Genomic DNA, 23,851 nt, shown 5'->3' with positions numbered 1-23,851 from the left:
TAGGCAATTACAGTCTTCGTCTGGCAGCCCTCATAGAGGAAAGGTGCCCTGCCCACACCAGACTGGCTGTGTGCCCAGTGCATTGTGTTTTCTAGAGAAAATTGAGATCCAGGACTCAGGCACCTAGGCCAGACATGCTCATATGTAACCTGTATTTCTAGCCCAGGTGTCCCTATACAGAGGCCTCCTTATCAGGGACCTTGACTGAGGCACCTCCTAGGTGCTTTTGCTAAGACCTTCTTATCAGAGGTCTTTAGTTGAGGCACTTTCCTCCACTTGACTCAGTATCTTTCCATGTCTGGCTCTTCCCCCTTCCTTTCCCCTTGGACCACAAGTCCATAGTCAAGAGCCTTTTGTTTGGGGCCTCTTGGAGTGAGATGCCTCCATGCATGTGACTGCATCCACCTAACCCTTGCCTAATGCTGGCCCATGGTGGTTGTGGCAAGGAATTGAGCCCTTCTGGAACTGGGCCTCTCTATTGGCCTCTGGCTTGCCCTCCTATTACAATGAGGGAATAAAGACTTGATTGTTACTTAAGTTTGGCTCACTGTCTTGACTACCTCAATGTCTGATTGCTCAATAGAGGGTTGTAGGCAGTAAGTGATGTAATCAGATTAGTACCTTCGAGCTCTTTCTGGTGGACGTGAGACAGATTTGTGAAGTCCAAGCACACATAGAAAGCATTGTGTGTCCATTATACAACCTAGGGAGGTAAAATAGAGATAGCAAAGAGGGGATTTCCTTTTTAATGCTTAGGAGTGAAGTTAACTGGATTTGCTAAGGGCTAATTTGGTAATAATCAGCAAAACTATAGACTCGAAGTTAATCCCTAATCTCTTCTTTTCTGTCTTTCCAGTCTCACTCTACCCCAAATCCTCTCTGATTAACATCTGAAGTAGGCAAGGAAGAAGAACAGATTGACAGGGGAAGATGAGTCTATTTTAACAAGGGGAAGCCCATCAGACCTGAGTCTCCAGTAGGGACCTGTGGGAATTTGAACCACTGAGGAGTACAGATGTAGGTGTAGTCAACATACAGGTTATTCAGGGAGCATCTGACACAACACCAACACTCATGAGAAGAAGAAACTGAGGGGGGGAATGTAAATGTAGAATTGCAAAGAGGCGATGTTCTCATTTTAATTTAAAATGTAAGAAAAATGACTTGTGGAATATAGTATTTTACAAAAATTCTCTGTAGTGATATTTAGAATGTTGAAGAACTGTGCTAAATAATATGCCATGTCATAGCTGCACCTTCCAAATAACCATGAGGGAAAAAAATACCTTTCAATTTGACATTCTGCTTTAAGGTGCTAAAACCATCTGTTTGAAATATGCAGTGCCTGGCAAGCAGTTTCTCTCCTTAAGGCCCATCACCCATTTAGCCCATCTCTGGCCCACCTCCCTCCATCAATCTTGTTTGTTCTCTATAGTTAAAGCTCTGTTTTACGGTTTGCTTCTTCCCTACCCCACCCCCCATGTTCATTTGATTCTTAAATTCCACATATGAGTGAGAACATATGGCATTTGTCTTTTTCTGACTGACTTATTTTGCTTAGCATGATACACTCTGGGTCGATCCACATTGTTGCAAATAGCAAGATTTCATTCTTTTTGATGGCTGAGTGATATTCCATTATGTATATACATATATATATACACACATACATGTACCACATCTTCTTTATCTACTCATCAGTTGATGGACATTTGTGTTCTTTCCATAATTTGCCTGTTCTTAGTAATGCTGCCATAAACATTGGGGTGCTTATATCCCTTCAAATCAGTATTTTGTATCCTTTGGGTAAATATCTAGCAGTGCTAGAACTACCCTGAATCCTAGGGTAGTTCTATTTTTAACTTTGTGAGGAACCTCCATACTCTTTTCCCGAGTGGCCACACCAGTTTGCGTTCCCGCCAACAGGGCCAGAGGGTTCCCCTTTCCCTGCATCCTCGCCAACATCTCTTGTTTCCTGTGTTGTTAATTTTAGGCATTCTGAGGTGGTATTTGATTGTAGTTTTGATTTGTATTTCCCTGATGATGAATGATGTTGAATGGTCTGGATGTCTTCTTTAGAAAAATGTCTATTGATGTCTTCCACCCACTTCTTAACTAGGTTATTTGTTTTTTGGGTATTGAGTTTGTTCTTTATAGATTTTAGATATTAATTCTTTATCTGATATGTCATTTGCAAATATCTTCTCCCATTCCAAAGGGTACCTTTTTGTTTTATTGATTGTTTTCATTGTTGTGTAGAAACTTTTTATCTTGATGAAGTCCCAATAGTTCATTTTTGCTTTTCTTTCCCTTACCTCCGGAGATGTATGTAGTAGGGAGTTGCTATGGTTGATGTCAAAGAGATAGTGCCTTTGTTCTCTAGGATTTTGATGCTTTCCTATCTCACATTTAGGTCTTTTGTCCATTTTGAATTTATTTTTGTGTATTGTGTAAGAAAGTGGTCTAGTTTCATTCTTCTGTATGTTCCTATCCAGTTTTCCCAACACCATTTGTTGAAGAGACTGTCCTTTTTCCGTTGGATATTCTTTACTGCTTTGTTGAAAATTAGCCTCTCTTACCCATTCATTTTTTTTTAATTTTTTTTTTTAAGATTTTTATTTAGTTATTTGAGAGAGAGAGAGAGACAGTGAGAGAGAGCATGAGTGAGGAGAAGGTCAGAGGGAGAGGCAGACTCCCTGTGGAGCTGGGAGCCTGATGCAGGACTCAATCCCGGGACTCCGGGACCATGACCTGAGCTGAAGGCAGTTGCTTAACCAACTGAGCCACCCAGGTGCCCCCATTCATTCTTTAGTAGAATGTTCTTTAGCTTCTATATATTTATGGTCTTTCCAATTTTTTTCTTGTGGTTGTCTTCAAGTTTCATAGCATTGTGATTGGAAAATGTATTGTATGTTCTCAGTCTTTTTGTACTATTTGAGGCCTGATTTGTGACCTAGTATGTGATCTATTCTGGAGAAGGTCCCATGTGCACTTGAAAAGAATGTGTATTCTGCTGCTCTGAGCTGAAGTGTTGTGAATATATCTGTTATTTTAAGTCCATCTGGTCCAGTGTGTCATTCAAAGCCATGTTTCTTTGTTGATTTTCTGCTTGGATCGTCTGTCCATTGATGTAAGTGGGGGGTGTTAAAGTCCCCTACTATTATTATTTTATTACTAATGCATTCCTTTATGTTTGTTATTAATTATATATTTGGGTGCTCCCAAGTTGGGGGCATAAATATTTACCATTGTTAGATCTTCTTGTTGGATTGACCCTTTATTATGATGTAGTGCCCTTTTTCCTCTCTTGTTATAGTCTCTTTAAAATCTAGCTTATCTGATATTAGAATGGCTACTCTGACTTTCTTTTGACATCCATTTGCATGGTAAATATTTCTCCATACCTTTACTTTCAATATACAGGTGTCTTTAGGTCTAAAATGAGTCTCTTGTAGGCAGCATATATTGATTTTTTTTTTTTAAATCCATTCTGACACCCTGTGTCCTTTGGAGCTTTTAGTCCATTTATATTCAGAGTGATTTTTTTTTTTTTAAAGATTTTATTTATTTATTTGACAGACAGAGATCACAAGTAGGCAGAGAAGCAGACAGATAGAGAGAGGTGGAAGCAGGCTCCCTGCAGAGCACAGAGCCCGATGTGGGGCTCGATCCCAGGACACTAGGACCGTGACCTGAGCCGAAGGCAGAGGCTTTAACCCACTGAGCCACCCAGGTGCCCCCGGAGTGATTTTTGATAGATAATGAACTTAGTGCCATTTTATTACTTGTTTTGTTGTTGTTTCTAGAGATTTTTCTTTGTTCCTTTCTAGTCTTTGTCATTTTTGATCTTTCTCTCCCATTCAGAGAGTATCCTTTAATATTTCTTGAAGACTAGACAAACTCCTTTTGTTTGTTTAGGAAACTTCTTTATCTCTCCTATTCTGAATGACAGCCTTGCAGGATAGAGGATATGAAGAGCATAAGAGCTGTATATTTTTCCCATTTAGCATGTTGAATATATCATGCCACTTTCTTCTTGCCTGCTGAGTTTCTGTGGAGAGATCTTTTGCTAACCTTATTCGCCTTCCCTTATTTGTTAGGGACTTCTTTTGTCTTGTTTCATTTAGTATTTTTTCCTTATCTTTATATTTTGCAAATTTTACTATGATGTGGCTTGGTGTTGACCTGATTTTGTTGATTTTGATGGGAGTTCTCTGTGCCTCCTGGATTTGGATATCTGTTTCCTTTTCCAGACTGGGAAAGTTGTCAGCTGTAATTTCTTCAAATAAACCTTCTGCCCTCTTTTCCCAATTCTTCTGGGACTCCTATGATACAGATGTTATTATGCTTTATAGAATCACTGAGTTCCCTAGGTCTACATTCATGATCCAGTATTTTTCTTTCCCTCTTCAGCTTCATTATTTTCCATAATTTTGTCTTCTATATCAGTTATTTGTTCCTCTGCTTCTTCCATCCTTGTAGTCATTACAGTCAGTTTTGCATCTTGGTTATTGCAGTTTTCATTTCAGCCTGACTACATTTTAGGTTTTTTATCTCTTAGATAAGGGTCTCCCTGCTGTCTTCTGTGATTTTCTCAAGCCCAGCTAGTATCCTTATGATTGTTGCTTTACATTCTGGATCAGGAATATTACTTATATTTGTTTTCATTAGATCCCTGACAGTGTGATCTTTTCTTATTCTTTCTTTTGGGATGAATTCCTCTGTCTTGGCATTTTGTGTATATTCTGTCTTCTTCTTTGTGTTAGGAAAGCCTATTATGGGGGCACCTGGGTGGCACAGTTGGTTGAGTGTCTGCCTTTGGCTCCAGTCATGATCCCAGAGTCCTGGGATTAAACCCTACATTGGGCTTCCTGCTCAGCAAAGAACCTGCTTCTCCCTCTCTTGCTCAGTGGAGAGCCTGCTTCTCCCTCTCTCTCTGCTGCTCCCTCTGCTTGTGCTCTCTCTGTGTCAGATAATTATATAAGGTATAAAAAAAAAAAAAAAGAAAGAAAGAAAAGAAAGCCTGTTATCTTTCCTTCTCTTGAGAGTGATGGTTTTATGAAGTAGAGGTCCTGTACTGTCCAGGGCCTGGTGCTTCAGGAAGTGTTTCAGAGTGTATACTCTGATGCTGTGTGTTTTGGCCCCTCTTTCCTTCAGGTCAGTCCTCTTCAGAGTTTCTCCTTGTCTGCAGTGGCGAGTGTTTGGATCTTGGCCAGAGTGTGGCACATTTTAACTAGTGTATTCCTGTCTGTTTTTTTTTTTTAAAGGTTTTATTTATTTATTTGACAGATAGAGATCACAAATAGAGAGGTGGGCAGCGAGAGAGGAGGAAGGAGAGAGGAAGCTAAGCAGAGAGCCCGATGTGGGGCTCGATCCCAGGACCCTGGGATCATGACCTGAGCTGAAGGCGGAGGCTTTAACCCACTGAGCCACCCAGGAACCCATTTTTTAAAAAAGATTTTATTTATTTATTTGACAGAGAGAGAGAGGTCACAAGTAGGCAGAGAGGCAGGCAGAGACAGAGAGGGAAAGTAGGCTCCCCACTGAGTAGAGAGCCCAATGCAGCCCTCGATCCTAGGACCCTGAGATCACGACCTGAGCCGAAGGCAGAGGCTTAACCCACTGAGCCACCCAGGCGCTCTCCCGTCTGTTAAAAGAGACCTGATGCTATTTCCACTAGAGCTGAAGCTTTGTAGAGCTTTATGTTTAGTAGATGTGGAATATGGGGGATGGAGGGTTGTGCTGGTATTCTTGGAGAGGGTCCCACCACGCTGGTTCTTAGGCACACTTGTCTAAGAAAGCAGCAGCAGCAGCAGACCCTGTGCAAGGCTTGGTGTAAGCTATTTAGCCCACCACTGTTGGCACTGTGCTGCTTATTGAAATTAGTTTATGCTGAGTGGTGGGGGAGGGAAATGGGGCCAGCTCTCTCCCTTGCCCCTAGAGAGGGGAGTATGTGCCTGCCACTGTCCAGGAAGTCCTCCTGGAAGAGCAAAGAATCTCCCCTCATGTGTCCTAGGCATCCCTCAGATGCCTGCCTTTACCCTGTCTGTGTCTAGCATGGCTGCCCCCCTGATAGCACAGTGCACCTTGGGGTCTATCCCAGGCAGACTGGTTGTGTTTTAAAACTCCAAACTTTAGGGACCTGGCATGGTGGGGTCCTACACTGTCCTATAGGGCAGGGTCTCACTGTGCTGAGAGTGATACAGGTTTGTCCCAGAAGAGTAGTCGCACCAAAGTGCAGGGGTTTGGAGTTTGTTGTAAACCACAGCAAAGAGCTGGTGTCTAGGTTAGCTGCCCTCAGCAGGTGTCTTTGCATCTATGTTGAGAGGTGGGGAGGGAAATCGTGCCTGCTGGCTCTTTAGTCCACCTCTCCCAGATGCGCTCCAAGAATGGGGAACTGCCTCTCCTAGTGAGTCCCAAGGAATCCTGCGATCAACATCTGCCTCCAGGCTATCTGACCTCTTTCTCCACAGGAGAACTGTAGCCCCTGCCAGGATCCACACCAATCTTGCTGTGGATAGCTAAAACTCTAGTCTTTGAGCCCCACTGGTTGTCAAAAAATATAAAAAATCAGCTCCTCTCATTTTCCCTGTCAGTTGCTTTGGGGAAGTGTTTTCCATATGCAGTCCCCTGTGCATTCCTCTCTTCTTCCCTCCTTCCCTCTTCTGTGACCAGGGTTCCCTGCCCTCTGCAGCACGCATGATCTCTTTCTCCCCCAAACCACATCTCTGCACCTCCTACCTTCCATGATATGTCTTCTTCTCTCCCTCTAGATGCGCAGTTTGTTCTGTCAGTCTTCAGATCAATTTTGTCCTAAACAAACAACTTGATTAAAGAGAAGAATTAGTAAATCAAACCTAGGTTTTGCAACTTGTGAATTTCTGCCCATGGTACTGGGAATTCTCTCTCTCTGGGATATGATTATGAGTGTACAAGACACCACTACTAGTCTCTTACCCTTCCAATTTAGAGGATGAACTAGATTTTTTTTTAAAAGACTTTAATTTTTAGAGAGAGAGCATGAGCATAAGTGGGAGTGAGGGGCAGAGAGGGAAGGAGAGAGACAAGCAGACTCTGTGCTAAATGCAGAGCCTGATGTGGGGCTTGACCTCAAGACCCTGAGGGCATGACCTGAGCCAAAATCAAGAGTTGGATGCTCAACTGACTGACTGTGCCATCCAGGTGCCCCTAGATTTTGTTCTTGTTGTTTTAGAGCAGTACTAGATTTAGAGAAAATTGAGCACATAGTGCAGAGAATTCTGTATAACTCCTTTCTCTTCTGTATTCAGTTTCCCTTATTGTTAACATTTTGCATTAGTGTGGTACATTTGTTACAATTGATGAACCAATATCAATACATTATTAACAAAAGTCCATAGTTTACAGTAAGATTTAGGCTTTCTGTTTTACAGGTCTGTGAGTTTTGACAAATGTATAATGATACATATTCACCATTATAATCTCAAACAGAATAGTTTCACTAGCCTGAAAAATGCTTCACCTATTTATCCCTCCTTTCCACTCCCCAACCACTAATCTTCTCACTGTCTCTGTAGTTTTGCCTTTTCTAGAGTGTCATATAATTGGAATCATAGAACTGTAGATTTTCAGATTGACTTATTTTACTTAGCAATATGTATTTAAGTTTCTTCCATGTCTTTTCATTGTTCGATGGCTCATTTTTAAAAAACTTTTAATTCTAGTATACCTAACACACAGTGCTATATTAGTTTCAAGTGCACAAATTAGTGATTCAGCAATTCCATACATCACCTGGTGCTTATCATGACAAGTGCACCTCTTAATCCCCATCACCTATTTTATCCATCCACCCCATCCACCTCCCCTCTAGTAACCATCAGTTCGTTCTCTATAGTAAAGAGTCTGTGTCTTGGTTTGTTTCTCTCTCTCTCTCTCTCTTTTTTTTTTTGCCTTTGCTCTTTTTTTGGTTTCTTAAATTCTGTGTATGAGTGAAATCATATGGTATTTATCTTTCTCTGACTGACTTATTTCACTTAGCATTATACTCTCTAGCTCTATCCAAGTTGTTGCAAATGGCAAGATTTCATTCTTCATGGCTGAACAATATTCCATTATATATATATATATACATACATACATACACACACAGATACACATACATATATGTGTGTATACACACATGTGTATGTATACATATATACACACACGTGTGTGTATACATGTACATATATGTATATGTATATACATATGTATACACACACACACACACACACACCCCACATCATTATCCATTCATCTATTGATGGACACTTAGGTTGCTGCCATAATTTGGCTATTATAATTAATGCTGCAATAAACATCAGGGTGCATGTATCCTTTTGAAATAGCGTTTTTGTATCCTTTGGATAAGCACCTAGTAGTACAATTGCTGGATCATAGGGTAGCTCTATTTTTAACTTTTTGAGGAACCTCCATACCGTTGCAGAGTGGCTGTACCAGTTTGCATTCCTACCAAAAGTACATGAGGATTCCTTTTTCTCTACATACTCGTCAACACTTGTTTCTTGTGTTTATTTATTTATTTTGAGAGAGAGAGAAAGTGGCGGAGCGACAGAGAGAGAGGGAGAGAGAATCTTAAGCAGGCTCCATGCCCAGTATGGAACCCAATACCAGGCTTGATCATATAACCCTGAGATCTTGACCTGAGCCAAAATCAGGAGTCTGGACACAACCAATTGAGGCACCCAGGCACCCATGTTCCTTGTGGTTTTGATTTTAGCCATTCTAACAGGTGTGAGGTAGTATCTCACTGTAGTTTTAATTTGCATTTCCCTAATGATAAGTGATGTTGAACATCTTTTCATGTGTCTGTTGGCCATCTGGATGTCTTCTTTGGGGAAATGTCTGTTTATTTCTTCTGGTTGGCTCATTTCTTTTATCACTGAATAATATCCCATTGTGTGGTTATACCAGTGTTTGTTTATACATTCACCTATTGAAGACATCTTGGTTGAGTCCAAGTTTTGACAATTATGAATAAAGCTTCTATAAATGTTCATGTGTAGGTGGGCTGTACTATTTTGTATTCACACCCACAATGAATGAATGAGTTCCTGTTGCTCCACATCCTTGTCAGCATTTGGTATTGTCAATTTTTTTTAAAAGATTTTATTTATTTATTTGACAGACAGAGATCACAAGTAGGCAGAGAGGCAGGCAAAGAAAAAGAGGGGAAGCAGGCTCCCCACTGAGCAGAGAGCCTGATGTGGGGCTCAATCCCAGGACCCTGGGATTATGACCTGAGCCAAAGGCAGAGGCTTTAACCCACTGAGCCACCCAGGTGCTCCAGTATTGTCAATTTAAAAAAAAATTTTTAACCATTCCAGTTGTGATATCTCATTGTTTTAATTTGCAATTTCCTAATTACATATGATGTTGTGCATCTTTTAATATCCTTATTTTCCATCTGTGTATTTTCTTTGGTGGAATATCTATTTGGATCTTTTGCCTATGTTTATTTTTATTTTTTTAAAGATTTGTTTATGGTCCTTTGGTCCTTTGCTCTGGTCCATCGCAGTGGACATAGGGGAAGGGAGGAAAACTGAATGGGAAGAAAGTCAGAGAGAGAAACAAACCATGGGAGACTCCAGACTCTGGGAAGCAAACTGAAAGATACAGAAAGGAGGGGGTGAGGGGAATGGGGTAGCTGGGTAATGGGTATTAAGGAGGGCACAAGTGGTGATGAGCCATGGGTATTATACACAACTAATGAATCATTGAACACTACATCAAAAACTACAAAAAAAAAAAAAAGATTGATTTGTTTTAGAGGGGTTGGGGGCCAGAGGGAGAGAAAGAGAATCTCAAGGAGACTCCCTGCTGAGCGTGGAGCCCTACAATGGGCTTAGATTCACGATTCTGAGATCTTGACCTGAGCCAAAATCAAGAGTTGGATGCTTAACAGACTGAGCCACCCATATTTTTTTTGCCCCATCTTTTGCCCATATTTTAATTAGATTGTTTTCTTATTGTTGAAGTTTTGTGTTTTTGACAACCAAGAGTCTTTTTAAATTTTATTATTTATTTTACTGAAGTATAATTGACACACAATAGCCTGTTAGTTTTTGGTGTACATGATAGTAATTCAATATTTTTATACGTTGGCAAATTATTCTAACACTTGCCATCTGTCACCATTAAAGTTACTATAATACCATTGACTGCTGTCACCATGTTGTGCTTTCATCTCCATGACTTATTTATTTTTTATTTTCTTTGCCGCAGCACTTTATTTTCCTCACACAATGATGCTTTGCTGGGGCCTAATGTTTTCACAGGACAATAGAAACCAAAATTTACTGTCCTGTCTTAAAGAATTGAGAATTGGGTACAAAATCCTTACATAAGTTAAAAGGATGAATACATTTATAGTTGTAAATGCAAACTGTTTTCCAGCTTATGGCAATTAACAATCCACAGTGTTCTGCCAGGAAAACATTGGGTAAGAAAGGAAAGTGGGTCCAAAGGTTCAGACATTTCCAAGCCTGTCAGACTAGCAAGATAGAAATGACAGCTGGTTCAGTACTCTTGCCAGCCTCTAGAGAAATCCTCGAATAGGCAGCTCTTACACATTAATAACCTGCACAGATCAAGAACATCATGGTCTTGCAGATTCTTATCAAACCGATGTATTTCTCTTTATATGACTTTATTTTATAACTGAGAGTTTGTACCTTTTAATCCCCTTCACCTATTTTGCCCTCAGCCCCTCCCACCTTGAATCTGTTTTGTTCTTTTGTTTTTTAGATTTCACATGTAAATGAAATCATATAGTATTTGTCTTTCTCTGTTTGACTTACTTGACTTAGCAGAATACACTTTGGGGTCCATCTGTGTTATCTCAAATGGTAAGATTTCATTCTGTTTTATGGCTGAGTAATACTACAATATGTGTATATGTATATGTCACATTTTAAAAAATCCATTCATCCATGGATACTTCGATTGCTTCTATATTTTGGCTATTGTAAATAATGGTGCAATGAATATAGGAGTGCATATATTTTTACAGATTGGTATTTTTGTTTCCTTCAGATAAATACCCACAAGTGGAATTGTTGGATCATATGGCAGTTCTATTTGTAATTTTTTTGGAAAGTTCCATGCTGTTATCCATAGTGGCTATACCAATTTACATTTCCAACAGCATTGTACAAAGGATCCTTTTTCTTTATAGCCTAAGAGCACTTTTTTTTTTTTTTGGTCTTTTTGATAATAGCCAATCTGACAGGTGTGAGGTGATACTGTAGTTGTGATTTGCATTTCTGTGATGATTATTATTGATTAGTGATGATTAATGATGTTGAGCATCTTTTCATGCACCTGTTGGCCATCTGTATGTCTTATTTGGAAAAATATCTTTTCAAGTCCTATGCCCATTTTTTAAATTAGATTATTTGGGAGTTTTAAAGTTGTATAAATTCTTTACATATTTTGGATATTAACTCCTTATAGGATGTACGATTTGCTAATATCTTCTTCCATTCAGTAGGTTGTCTTTTCCTTTTACTGATGATTTTCTTCACTGTGTAAAATCTTTTTAGTTTGATGTAATCCCTTTAGTTTGTTTTAGCTTGTGTTACTTTTTGCCTGGTCCAAAAAAATATTGCTAAGACAGATATCAAAGAGCTTACTACCTATGCTTTCTTCTAGGAGTTTTATGATTCCAGGTCTTACATTCAAGTCTTTAGTCCATTTTGGATGTATTTTGGTACATGGTGTAAGATAGTGGTCCAGTTTTATTCTTTTGCATGTAGCTAACCAGTTTTCCCAACACTATTCAGGAGTTCTTTTGTATATTTTGAATACAAATTCTTTATTAGACATGTTGCAAATATTCTCTTCCAGGCTTGGCTTTTTTTCATTCTCTTAACCTGTCTTTCACAAAGCAGGAGTTTTTAATAATAATAAGTCCAGCTTAACATATTTCATGGATTGTACTTCCAGTGTTATATCCAAAAATTCATTGCCAAATCCGAGGTCATCAAGATTTTCTTCTATGTTATCTTTTACAAGTTTTATGGAAGATGTTTGTATGTTTTATATTTAGATCTTTGATTCATTTGAGTTATTCCTGTGAAAGTGTAAAGCCAGTATCTAATTTCATTTGTTTGCATGTGGATGTCCAGTTGTTTTAGCTATCCTTTCTTCATTAAATTGCTTTCTGCTCCTTTGTCAAAGATGAGATTCTATTTGTATTTATTCTCTTAATGTTTTAATGGTTTCAATTTTAAACATAATCTTTGATGTTTGGAATTTAACTAGTATAGAAATGGATTTAGCTCTATACTAGCCAGGTAGCTACATAGTTGTCTCAATACAACTCAATACAACTGAGATTAGTGAATCTCTTCATTATTCAAGATGTTACCTTTTATATTAAATGCTAATGTATATATATATTTGGGTCTATCTTTGGACCATTTCATATATATATACTGGTACCATTGCTTTAATTATTGAGGCTTTATAATATGAAGGTCTTATATATTTCATATTTCATATGAGCAGGCCTTTATATTTCTGTTTTCAGAATTGCTTGTTTTGTTTACATATGACATTAAAATTAGCTCATCCAGTTTCTTCCCCTCCCTGACTAAATCCTACTGGCATTAAATTTATAAATTATTTTAGGGATGATTGGTATCTTTATAATGAATCTTCCCATCCTGGAACCTGACGTCTTTCCATTTGTTCAGCTTTTCTTTTGTGACCTCCAGTAGAGTTTTAGTGTTCTCATGATTTATGACTGGACACTTAAATGTATTGCTAGGTATTTTATCTCTTTAGTTTCTATTGTAAATGGGTTCTTTTCTTTCATTGTCTTCTAGCATACACATATTGATATTTTATGTGTGTATATGTATGTATAATATATGTGTATGGGAAACAAGTATAATGTATAATTATAGTTATATGCATTAAGCTTATGTCCTTTGACCTTATTGAATTTTTATTATTTTAAAGAAGACTGGAAAAACAAACTTAGGTTACAGTAATATGTTTATTATAGAATGCATAAGAAATATAGAAAGCCATGAAAAACCCTTGTAAAATTCTTAATAATCCCATTACCCAGATCTAAACAGTTATTTATTTATTTATTTATTTATTTATTTATTTTTGGTTATATCCTTGAGTTTCTTCCCTAAGACACTGTTTATTTATTTATATACATATTTATTTTTAAAGATTTTATTTATTTATTTGACAGAGAGATATCACAAGTAGGCAGAGAGACAGGCAGAGAGACAGGGTAAGCAGGCTCCCCGCTGAGCAGAGAGCCCGATGCAGGGCTTGATCCCAGGATCCTGAGATCAGGACCTGAGCCGAAGGCAGAGGCTTAACCTACTGAGCCACCCAGAGGCCCCAAGACACTGTTATTTGATATTAAATATATACATAAGAACTTTGTCTTTTTTCAAAGACACCATTACCTGATACTAAATAAATATATAAACTATGTGTGTGTATATATATAAGTATATTATATAGTAGGTATATAATTATATATAAATCTTATTAAGTTTAAATTAAACATTTTATTAGGCAATAAACTGATGAGCCAAAACTCACTGGCATTTATTCAGACATGTTAATTTCAATTAACTTGTCAGTTATTTGACTCAAGTCCTCTTCTTAGCCTTATTATAATCAAGAAGAAGAAATATTTATATATAATATTTAGATTGTTTTTATATTTCTCAAAATACTTGTATATGTACTCAAAACTTGTATTTGAGAATATTTGTATTGCTTTATTTGACTTTTTAAAAACGTGTAAACCTATGCTAATTATTATTTTTTCTTCAAAGCATTTGAACTTGTTCTTTATGTAGAATGTTTTCATTGAGAGTTCTTTGACAACAGAAAAGATCAAGGTTTTAGCTAACTTTTTTTCTCTGAACATAGGAAAGTTGTGTTTAGGAAAAAGATTAAGTTAGTAAAAATAGAAGAATAGGAAAACACATAAAGTTAGGGTAAGCAATTACACAAAACATTTAAAGAATTATCTATTTTTGGACCATTACAGCTAGTTAAGTAGTGTTTTTGGTAAGATATTTAAAATACTCCTAAAACATCATTGAGTAAAAATATACTGACTTACTGTCTATTAAAATTTTCCTACATTGGGGTGCCTGGGTGGCTCTGTCAGTTAAACCTCTGACTATTGATTTTGGCTCAGGTCATGATCTCAGGGTCCAGTTGGTGTTGGGCTCTGTGCTGGGTGTGGAGCCTACTTAAGATCCTCTCTCTTCCTCCTCCTCTCCCCTCCTTGTGCACATGTATGTGTAAGCACACATGCACGTGCCTGTGTGTTTGCTGGCTTGCTCTCAAAAAAAATTTTTTTTTTCTTGCACTGATATTTCAGGATATGTTAAGTAAACTAAACCAAGTGAGTGTTGAGAGTATAACTCAGCACCATGTATGTAAGACAGCAGGTATTAAGTCTAGATCTCAGAAGGGTTTCTGGTATTACCCTACTTGTATATATAATTGCAGAAACACCAGGACTCTGAATCAGAAGTTAGACCACACGGCAGTGACAGCAGTCAGGGTAGCATGGTAATACTAGGTCCCCCTTAGCCAGGTCTTCACAGAGCAACAATGTGAGAGCCATATGCTTACACCTAGACTTATAGTGAGGTTTGGAGAAGGAGAACTCAGAAATTATGAATCTCTGAGCTTCTTTTTTTACTCGATTTTATTTATATATTTGAACAAGAGAGGGAGCTCAAGAGAGAACAAGCAGGGGGAGAAGGTAAGGGAGAAGCAAAAGCAGGCTCCCGGCTGAGCAAGGAGCCTGATGCAGGGCTGGATCCCAGGACCCTGGGATCATGACCTGAGCTGAAGGCAGACACTTAACTGACTGAATCACTCAGGGGCCCATGAATCTCTGAGCTTCTAAAAGAGCTGACACATTTAATCTTTCTTTCTAGATAGTGGTAGAGTGCTCATCTTATTTATTTATTTTTTTTCCCTTTGAAAGTAAACAGATCTTCTCTGGGGCAGGAGAAGATCTCTGCCCCTAAATTTAACTCTTTGGCTCCAGGGGGGATAGGAAAGGTTTTATTGCTCCTTGAATGGGAGATGATGGCTTCAGAGAAAGGAGGCAAGCTTAGAAAGGTACAGAGGAGACAGTCTCCAATGTTAATGTCATGCTAGGTTTCATCTGTGGGAGACTTGGACTGTGTAGGAACACTGAGAAATCCAGGGAGGACTGTCTTGTAACAGAGGCATATATAAATACATGGTTATGGCTTATATGTATATGGCACACATATTCAAGATTCACAGGAAACTGATAATGTTGGCTTACAGGAATGGAGTAGGGAAACTGGGATTGGGGGAGGGCATATAGGTAGATACAACTCCTCAACTCAGAAGTACTTGTGTTTTGAACCATATGGGAATTTTTACCAATTTGCAAAATAAATAACATTTAAATTAAAAATGAGAATTGGGATTTATAGTCTAAAACTTCTTAGTCCTGTTTTCTAAAATATACATAGTCAAAACTAATGGAATTGAGTGGTTTGATAACCATATGAGGAAAATTTTACTCCCAGCTTCTGGATGGAAAAGGGTAATATTTAGAAAAAGAAGGTTGAGATAGCAGCTAACCTTTATTTGTTGATTGAGAATATCCTATATTTAACCAGTGTGAAGCAGGTTAGGTAGAGGATGGGTGATTGAGGCACTATAATCTTAAATGTGGATTGGAAAATTGTATGATATATGAGGAAGTCAGGATTCACTGAGTATTTGAGTTCCCATTCCTTATTTTCCATAGTATGATCTGAGCAATTTATCTTTTCTGACTGCTAGTTTTGCACATCTTTAAATGTTACAGTTGCACCTCATGAGATTGTTGTGAAGATCAAAGAAGGTAATGCCTGTGAAAATAAATTGTGCATTTTACCCAGTACTCTATGAGTGTTAGTTGCTTTTTTCTGTGTAAATGCAGGAAGTCTGGGGTGCCTGGGTGGCTTAGTGAGTTAAGCCTCTGCCTTCGGCTCAGGTCATGATCTCAGAGTCCTGTGCTCAGCAGGGAGCCTGCTCCACGCGCCCCCCCCCCCCCCCCCCGCTCTCTACCTGCCTACTTGTGATCTCTCTCTCTCTCTCTCTCTGAAATAAATAAATAAAATCTTTTTAAAAATGCAATTATTTTTTCTTAATTTGCAATTTAGAAAAAAAAGGAATCCAAATTCAGATGTCTACCTGTGGTTTTGTTCCACACACAGTGTTAACAGAAGTGAATTCATGTGAATTCATGCTGTGATAGGTGCTGTGATACTTGCCATGAGGTAGCAGTTGCAAAGAAAGACCTTCCTTCCTTCCTTCCTTCCTTTCTCTTTCTTTCTTTCTTTCTTTCTTTCTTTCTTTCTTTCTTTCTTTCTTTCTTTTCTTTTCTTTTCTTTTCTTTTCTTTTCTCTTTCTTTCTTTCTTTTCTTTCTTTGACAGAGATCACAAGTAGGCAGAGAGGCAGGCAGAGAGAGAGAGAGAGTGGAGGAAGCAGGCTTCCCACTGTGCAGAGAGCCTGATGCGGGGCTCAATCCCAGGACCCTTGGATCACGACATGAGCTGAAAGCAGAGGCTTTAACACCCTGAGCCACCCAGGCGCTCCAAGAAAGACCATTCTTTTTTTTTTTTTTTTAAAGATTTATTTATTTATTTATTTGACAGACAGATCACAAGTAGGCAGAGCAGAGAGAGAGAGAGAGGAGGAAGCAGGCTCCCTGCTGAGCAGAGAGCCCGATGAGGGGCTCGATCCCAGGACCCTGGCATCATGACCTGAGCCGAAGGCAGAGGCTTTAACCCACGGAGCCACCCAGGCGCCCCAAGAGAGACCATTCTTATAGTCATTTTTGATTCCTAAATACCATGAAATGATTCAAAAAGGAAAGATTATCCAGGACTATAAGAAACAATGAAATCTCATGAACTCTTCATTAAGATGTGGTACTTGGTATTCTTGAGACAGTGTTTTGTCACAAAGTGGTTTCTTTCCCTTTAAATGAACATATTACTTATAATAATATGAACTTCAAATATTATGGGAGTTATTTTCAACTATCACAAATTTTGCTAATACTTTGTTCTTTAACATATTATTGCCAAGCCAGGCTATTGAGTCTTAAGGTGACTTTATTATAGAACCTCTGGAAAAAGCTACCTTTAGAAATGTCTTCCTCTGAGATCCTAAACTGCACCCGTGTTGGTCCTTTCTTAATAGGATTGGTCTATTGCTTATTCTTTAATCTGTGTCAGGTTTGTTAATGCACAATGTTGTCAGGGGGTTCATGTGTGATAGTGATATACTTTTTACTGGGAAATTGTAATAAAACATTACTTTCTTGGATTTGAATTCCTCACAGCTCTATGTTAACTGGTGGAAATGATTATTTCCCTATGTGTTGCTCTATTATACGAAGTCCTTATACCAGTGCATAGCACCTTGCATGACATGTATTAGGTGTTCATAAAATACTGGATTGATGGATGAATGAATTTGGAAGCTTCACCGTTTGGTTGTTAAAAATGGGAGAAGCAGAAATTCTTTCATGTTATAAGTCTGCAAGATTGTTTCTGGTGATAAAATTTTATAAGGAGAAAGCAAGTAGGAGAATATACAATATATGACAAAAATAATAAGACCGGTATTTGTGAATTTGTTATTACTTGTACTCTCCATTTATATTTCAGAGGTGGCTTTTGTTTGATATTTTAACTGTATTAATTTAGAAAATGCTTAAATCAATATTTTGGGATATTTCATTTTGTACATGGATCTGCCCAGTCACAATGTAATTAATTTAGAGAAAAGTAATCTGTTCCTCTCTCTGTGTTGTTTTTCCTCCTTCCTCTCTTCCCCATTTTTTTCTTTCTTCTTTAAAAAAAAAATTTTTTTTTTGTCATAGGGATTTGGTATGGCAAAATAGAAGGTAATATTTCCTTTTTAGTGGTTTTTTTTTAGGAATAATGACAGAAACATAATGTAAAAATAGTCTTTTTTCTGAAGAAAAGGCTGAATGGCCTGCTGTTCCAAAAGCAGGGTCAAGTTGACTTCAGTTTCATTTCTTTTTCTCTTTTTTTCCTCCCTCCCTCTCTTCCTTCCTTCCTTCTTTTCCCTCTCTCTCCCTATCCTTCTTTCTCTTTTTTTGACACCCATTCAGTTCTGGGCCATATTCTAATGGTTGTGATAGGAGGGTCTCAGGAAAAGCATGCTAAGGAAAAGGAAGACCTTTCTGGGACAGGAAGAGCTTCCAGGTCAGAACTGCTTTAAGCTATTTCACCCCATCAATAAATAAGAAAATGCCAAGACAGACTTTTCCTTTTACCCATTTCTCTCAGTATTTCTCTTCTTTGTGAATTGAGTAAAGGGACACAGGCTTGTGAATGGATCCTCGAGATCTTTAGATGTCCCCGTATTCTACAGATTGACATTAAAAATGTATTAAAGTTAGGAAGCCACTGGGAACAATCACGGAGGTCATTAGATTGTGAATGTCATTAGTTTTGGTTATTATTACCTCACAGATAATGACTACTTAATGAACTTTGGGACATTAGGCAAGGTAACCTCTCTAAGACCCATGACCTTATCTATAAAATGGAGTTAATGATAGTACTGATCTCAGATGGTTGCTATGAAAATTAAGCAAGACTGAGTGCATTTCTGAGTGTTTTTAGTGATAAGCCTCAAAATCTGGGTCTGACTGACTTAAGCAGAAAAGGATTTGGAGTGGATATAGGAAATCTCAGGCTCGCTAGAAGGGCTGGAGAAATGGACTCAAAGTTAATACGGTTCTAAATTATAGTCAAAAACATGACCCACAACTAGTCTGGGTGTGACTGGTGCAATAGCGCTGAGTGTCAGATGTGACAACTTGCCTCACCTGTGCTGGGGCTGTCATTGATACTGTTGTTAGTCCGAGTTTTAAGGCTGACTATTGCTCTACTGCTTCTTGAAATAATTCTCTTCTGTCCCTTATTCTTTACATCACTGGCTCCTGATCCAGAATGTCAGGCAAGTGATTCTGGGTCATATGGCCATGCCTTGCAGCAGAGATCCTAGAAGAGCAAATTTATGATATTATTAGCTTTTGTGGGGGGGATTTGGGCTCTGCCCACTGTGAAGACATAGAAAATAGAAATCCCCAAACCAAAAGGGAGTTTAGAGCTGGGCAGTCCCCAAACTGATAAAATTTCCACTACCATGGAATACTTCATACTATGCCTGACATGAGGTAGGTGCCCCCCATATGTTGGCTTTGTTAATTTATATTTGCCAGTTTTTTTGAGAAACAAAAAAGGGAGATTTATACTCCCAGATATGATTTTTGAAGCAAATGGATTAAAGCTGCTAAAGCAGTAAAGATAAATGGGCAGATGTAATTTCCAAGCCTAGAATTACATGGCAGTCCAATTAAGTTCACTAGATGTCCTCTCCCTTTGGATTGAAATATTTCAAGGGTAATTTTGGACAGGTAGCCAAAATGTATAAGCAGCAAATAACCCAGATTGCCACCAAGACTCCCCTGACGTTCATCAGTTGCTTCCCTTTTCACCTAGTTTCCCATTTATGAGTGGACAGTACTAAACATAGTTTAGAAAGTTCTGGCCTCAGTGTCAGAAGACCTGGGTTTGAATCTCAGCTCTACCGGTGACCACCACTATGATCCAGACAGATTAAATAGTCCCTCAGGTTGTTTCATGTGTATATAATACAGAATATTTAGATTGAATACAATCAGCTGGAGTCTGGCGTGCAGCTCTTTTGCTGACTTGTTCAAGTTCACCGAGCTGCACATGGAACACAATGACTTGGTCAAGTTGAACTTCACCTACTTTCCACGCCTCATCTTCTGGCACTCCCTCTGCCTGAAGAGGGATAAGGTGGCCATCGTGGTTAGCTCGCTGGACTAGGTTTGGAACCTGGAGAAAAGGACCTGTTGGGCAGTAAGATCAAGTACATGGAGCATGTGTTTGAGATCCTGCTGCACCTGCAGACCCTGCAGCTGGACTCCAGCTGCCTCACGTGCATCGAGGCCTGGATCCTCAACTCTTGGAAATCATTGATGAGCATCATCCTGGCCAGGAGGAACATATGGGACTGTGGACGCATTGTGTGTGGCCTGGCCTCGTGGCTCCACAGCTTCCAGGGGCACTGCGATGACAACTCCCAGTGCGCCAGCCCAGAGTACACACAGGGCAAAAACATCCTAGATGCTGTGGACACCTTCCACCTGTGCGAGGATAGGGCCTAGTCCAACGTCGGTCTTCTGCTCTCAACCATCCCAACAGCAGTGACCTGGGGCTCCCGGCCAGTCCGGCCACCGTGCTTGCTGATGGCAGGGAGGGGCAGCTCGGTGGCACACACGAGCCAGCTGCTGTGGCTCTCCCCAGCAGTGAGCATGCTGAGAATACCATGCAGATCCACAGGGTGGTCACAGGCACCATGGCCCTCATCTTCTGCCTCATCTTGGTCCTGGTGCTCTCTGTCTCCTAGAAGTGTTTCCTACCCAGCCTTGGACAACTCAGACAGTGCTTTGTCATGCAGTGCAGGAAGCAAAAGCAGAAATAGACCAAGCATCAGATGGCTGCCATATCTTCCCAGGAACACTACATTGATTACAAACTGAATCACATGGAGAGAGCCGTGGTGGTCATGCCAGGTGTGATTGTCCCAGTGGATCTCAACCCATATGCTATCAAACAGGTCTGGGCGGCTGGGTTGACCTGCCAGCGCTGGGGTGGGGTCTCCTTGTCTGTGCTCTGATACGCTCCTTGACTGAAACTGTAGGGGGATATTTTAACAGCAAGGTCTGTCCATACTAAGGAACCTGAGAGTGTAAAAAGGTTCCAATCATTCATTTTTAAATTTTTTTGTAAATGAAAATGTTTAAAATAACATTTATAGTTTTTACCAAAAGAATATTTAAATAGTACCATTGAGGATTTACGTGAAAACGTATGAAAATATCTAGCAAATAGTACTGCTCAGTAAATATCTTTTTTTTTTTTTTAAAGATTTTATTTATTTATTTGACAGAGAGAGATCACAAGCAGGCAGAAAGGCAGGCAGAGAGAGAGGAGGAAGCAGGCTCCCTGCTGAGCAGAGAGCCCAATGTGGGGCTCGATCCCAGGACTCTGAGATCATGACCTGAGCCGAAGGCAGCGGCTTAACCCACTGAGTCACCCGGGCGCCCCTGTAAATATATCTTTTAAAAATGAAACAAGAAGTATACCTGGGTGGCTCAGTCGATTAAGCCACCTAAGCCTTTGGCTCAGGTCATGATCCTGGAGTCCCGGGATCGAGCCCTGCATCAGGCTCCTTGCTCCTTGCTCTTGAAATCAATTCTGTTCTGTCCCTTATTCTTTACATCACTGGCTCCTGATCCAGAACGTCAGGCAAGTGATTCTGGGTCATATGGCCATGCCTTGCAGCAGGGAGCCTGGAAGAGCAAATTTATGATATTATTAGCTTTTGTGTGGGGGGGATTTGGGCTCTGCCCACTGTGAAGACATAGAAAGCAGAAATCCCCCAAGTAAAAGAGTTTAGACCTGGGCAGTCCCCAAACTGATAAAACTGCCACTACCATGGAATGCTTCATACTATGCCTGACATGAGGTAGGTGCCCCCCCATAGGCACCTACTTCTCCCTCTGCCTCTCCCCTTGCTTGTGCATGCTGGCCCCCTCTCTCTCTCTTTCTTTGCCTCTGACAAATAATTAAATAAAATCTTTTAAAAAAAAAAAAGAGCCCTGGGAATTAAAGAAATTTAAGTTTTACATTTTTTTTTTTAAATGAAGAGATCTAGGATGTATAGGTAAATATGTAAGCCACTGTAATTTGGGCACCTATTTCAGGGTATCCATGAAGTCATAATAGTTTTATAATAATATTAAGACATTATTTGCTTTTTTCATTTTCATTCTATTATGAATTCAGTTTCTAAAAGCTATATGGTGTGTTGTGTGATGTCACAACAGATTGAAGAAGCAGATATGAGAATCCAGCTGACTTTTATTTAGCCCAAATATTAGAGATTTGCAAAAATATAAAACAATGCCAAATTTTTTTTTGTTTTGGAAAATTTAGTTATTTTTAAATAGAGTATTAATGCGCAATGGTGTTTATTATTATTTTTAAAAGAATTAACAAATATTTTAAAATTGCTGTCTCAATTTCTATTTTGTTAACTACATATAGATGTAACCTACGTAAACCAAAGCTCTTTGAGGAACTCAGTGATTTTTTAAAGGTACAAAAGGATCCTGAGGCCGGAAACTTCGAAAACTGTTATATTCTCAGACAGTGCCATGTTTTCCATAAGAGGAAACTCTGGTGGACTAATTTATTGGAGACAGTTTGCTTATCTAAGTATATGGACTTGGAACAGTTTTTAAAAATCCTTAAAGTTTAGCCTAACACACACACAGACACACACACACACACACACGTGTATGTGGGGGATTAAGTGGAATGAGTTGTTAGGGATAAATAATCTATATAGAAGTAGAAAATTTAAGGGGTGCCTGGGTGGCTCAGTCGGTTAAGTGGCTGCCTTCGGCTAAGGTCATGATTCCAGGATCCTGGGATCAAGCCCCACATCTGGCTCCCTGCTTAGCAGGGAACCTGCTTCTCCCTCTCCCTCTGCCCTTCCCCTTCACTCATGCTCTGTCTCTCACTTTTCTTCTCTCTCAAATAAATAAAATATTTTAATTTAAAAAAAAGTAGAAAATTTAGAAAGGAAATTCTTTTGGATGAAGAAATATGATTACTTAGTCTGATCTATATATTGAAAAGATGATTTGGAAGAATTTGGTCAAGTGGAAAAATTACTGAGTTAGGAATGAAGAGACGTCTTTTATGTTCTGTTCCTGGCTCCTCAATTCTGTAAATGCCTTTTTGAATGAGTAAGCTCTTCTGTTTTGGATTTGCATTTCTTCAGATGAATGGGAATAAATAATTCCCACCCTGCTTTTTCTTTCATTTATTCAACAAATGTTTATTGATTCCTTAGAGTGTACTAGGGTCTATTCTAAGTTATTATTGTTATAGTGATTAAAATATGCAAGGCCCTGACTCAGGAAGGTAACAGTTTAATAAGAGACTCAGGGATAAACAAGCAAATACATATATAAGTAAATATAAATTGTGATTAAGTGCTACAAAGGATCAAATAGTGTGAAATTAAAGAGAAAAATGCTACAGACCTAATTACATAGGACCAATAGGGTAGGTTTCTCTGAGGCAGTGATGTTTAAAGTGAGACCAGATATATGAGAAGGAGCAGAGGGAATAGTTTTCAGCAAAGAGAACTGTGCATAAAGGCCTTGAGGTGTGCCTAAAGTATGGTAGACATGAGGAATGGTAAACACAATGGGGCTGGAGAAGTATGTCATGCTCAGCAGGGAACATATAAGAGCCTTATATGCATGGGAAAAAGCCTTCAGTTTAGATGTGTAAAGAGTTCAAATATGTTAAAGGCTGAGATGTGTAAGGGATCATTGGGCCAGTATAAAATGTTAGTGCATACAACTTAAATACATTAAGGTAGTTGTGATGGAGGAGTACCATTTCTCACAACTGTTCCTGGTTGATGTTCTCAGGTATAGATAAATGATTAAGAGAGTGATTTTAATTCAGTATTAAAATGCTTAGTTTCTGGGGTACCTGGGTGGCTCAGTTGGTTAAGTTTCTGCCATTGGCTCAGGTCATGATTCCAGGATCCTCGGATTGAGCCCTGTGTCGGACCCCCTCCACAGCAGTGAGTCTGCCACTCCTTTTCCCTCTGCCTCTC

At 39.1% G+C, this 23,851-nt stretch overlaps 1 protein-coding gene and 1 pseudogene across 3 annotated transcripts in view; both read left to right on the top strand.

Moving 5' to 3' along the window:
* Window positions 1-23,851, top strand: part of LOC111140203 (thioredoxin domain containing 16) — a 108,427-nt gene that overhangs the window by 20,628 nt on the left and 63,948 nt on the right. The gene's annotated exons all lie outside the window — the stretch shown is intronic.
* On the top strand, window positions 19,288-20,824 carry LOC111159073 (annotated as a pseudogene).

The sequence above is a fragment of the Enhydra lutris genome, unplaced genomic scaffold (assembly GCF_002288905.1).
Source record: "Enhydra lutris kenyoni isolate GAN:26980312 unplaced genomic scaffold, ASM228890v2 scaffoldscaffold4, whole genome shotgun sequence".
In the NCBI taxonomy this organism is placed as follows: domain Eukaryota; kingdom Metazoa; phylum Chordata; class Mammalia; order Carnivora; family Mustelidae; genus Enhydra; species Enhydra lutris.
This window is presented reverse-complemented; position numbering and strand designations above follow the sequence as displayed.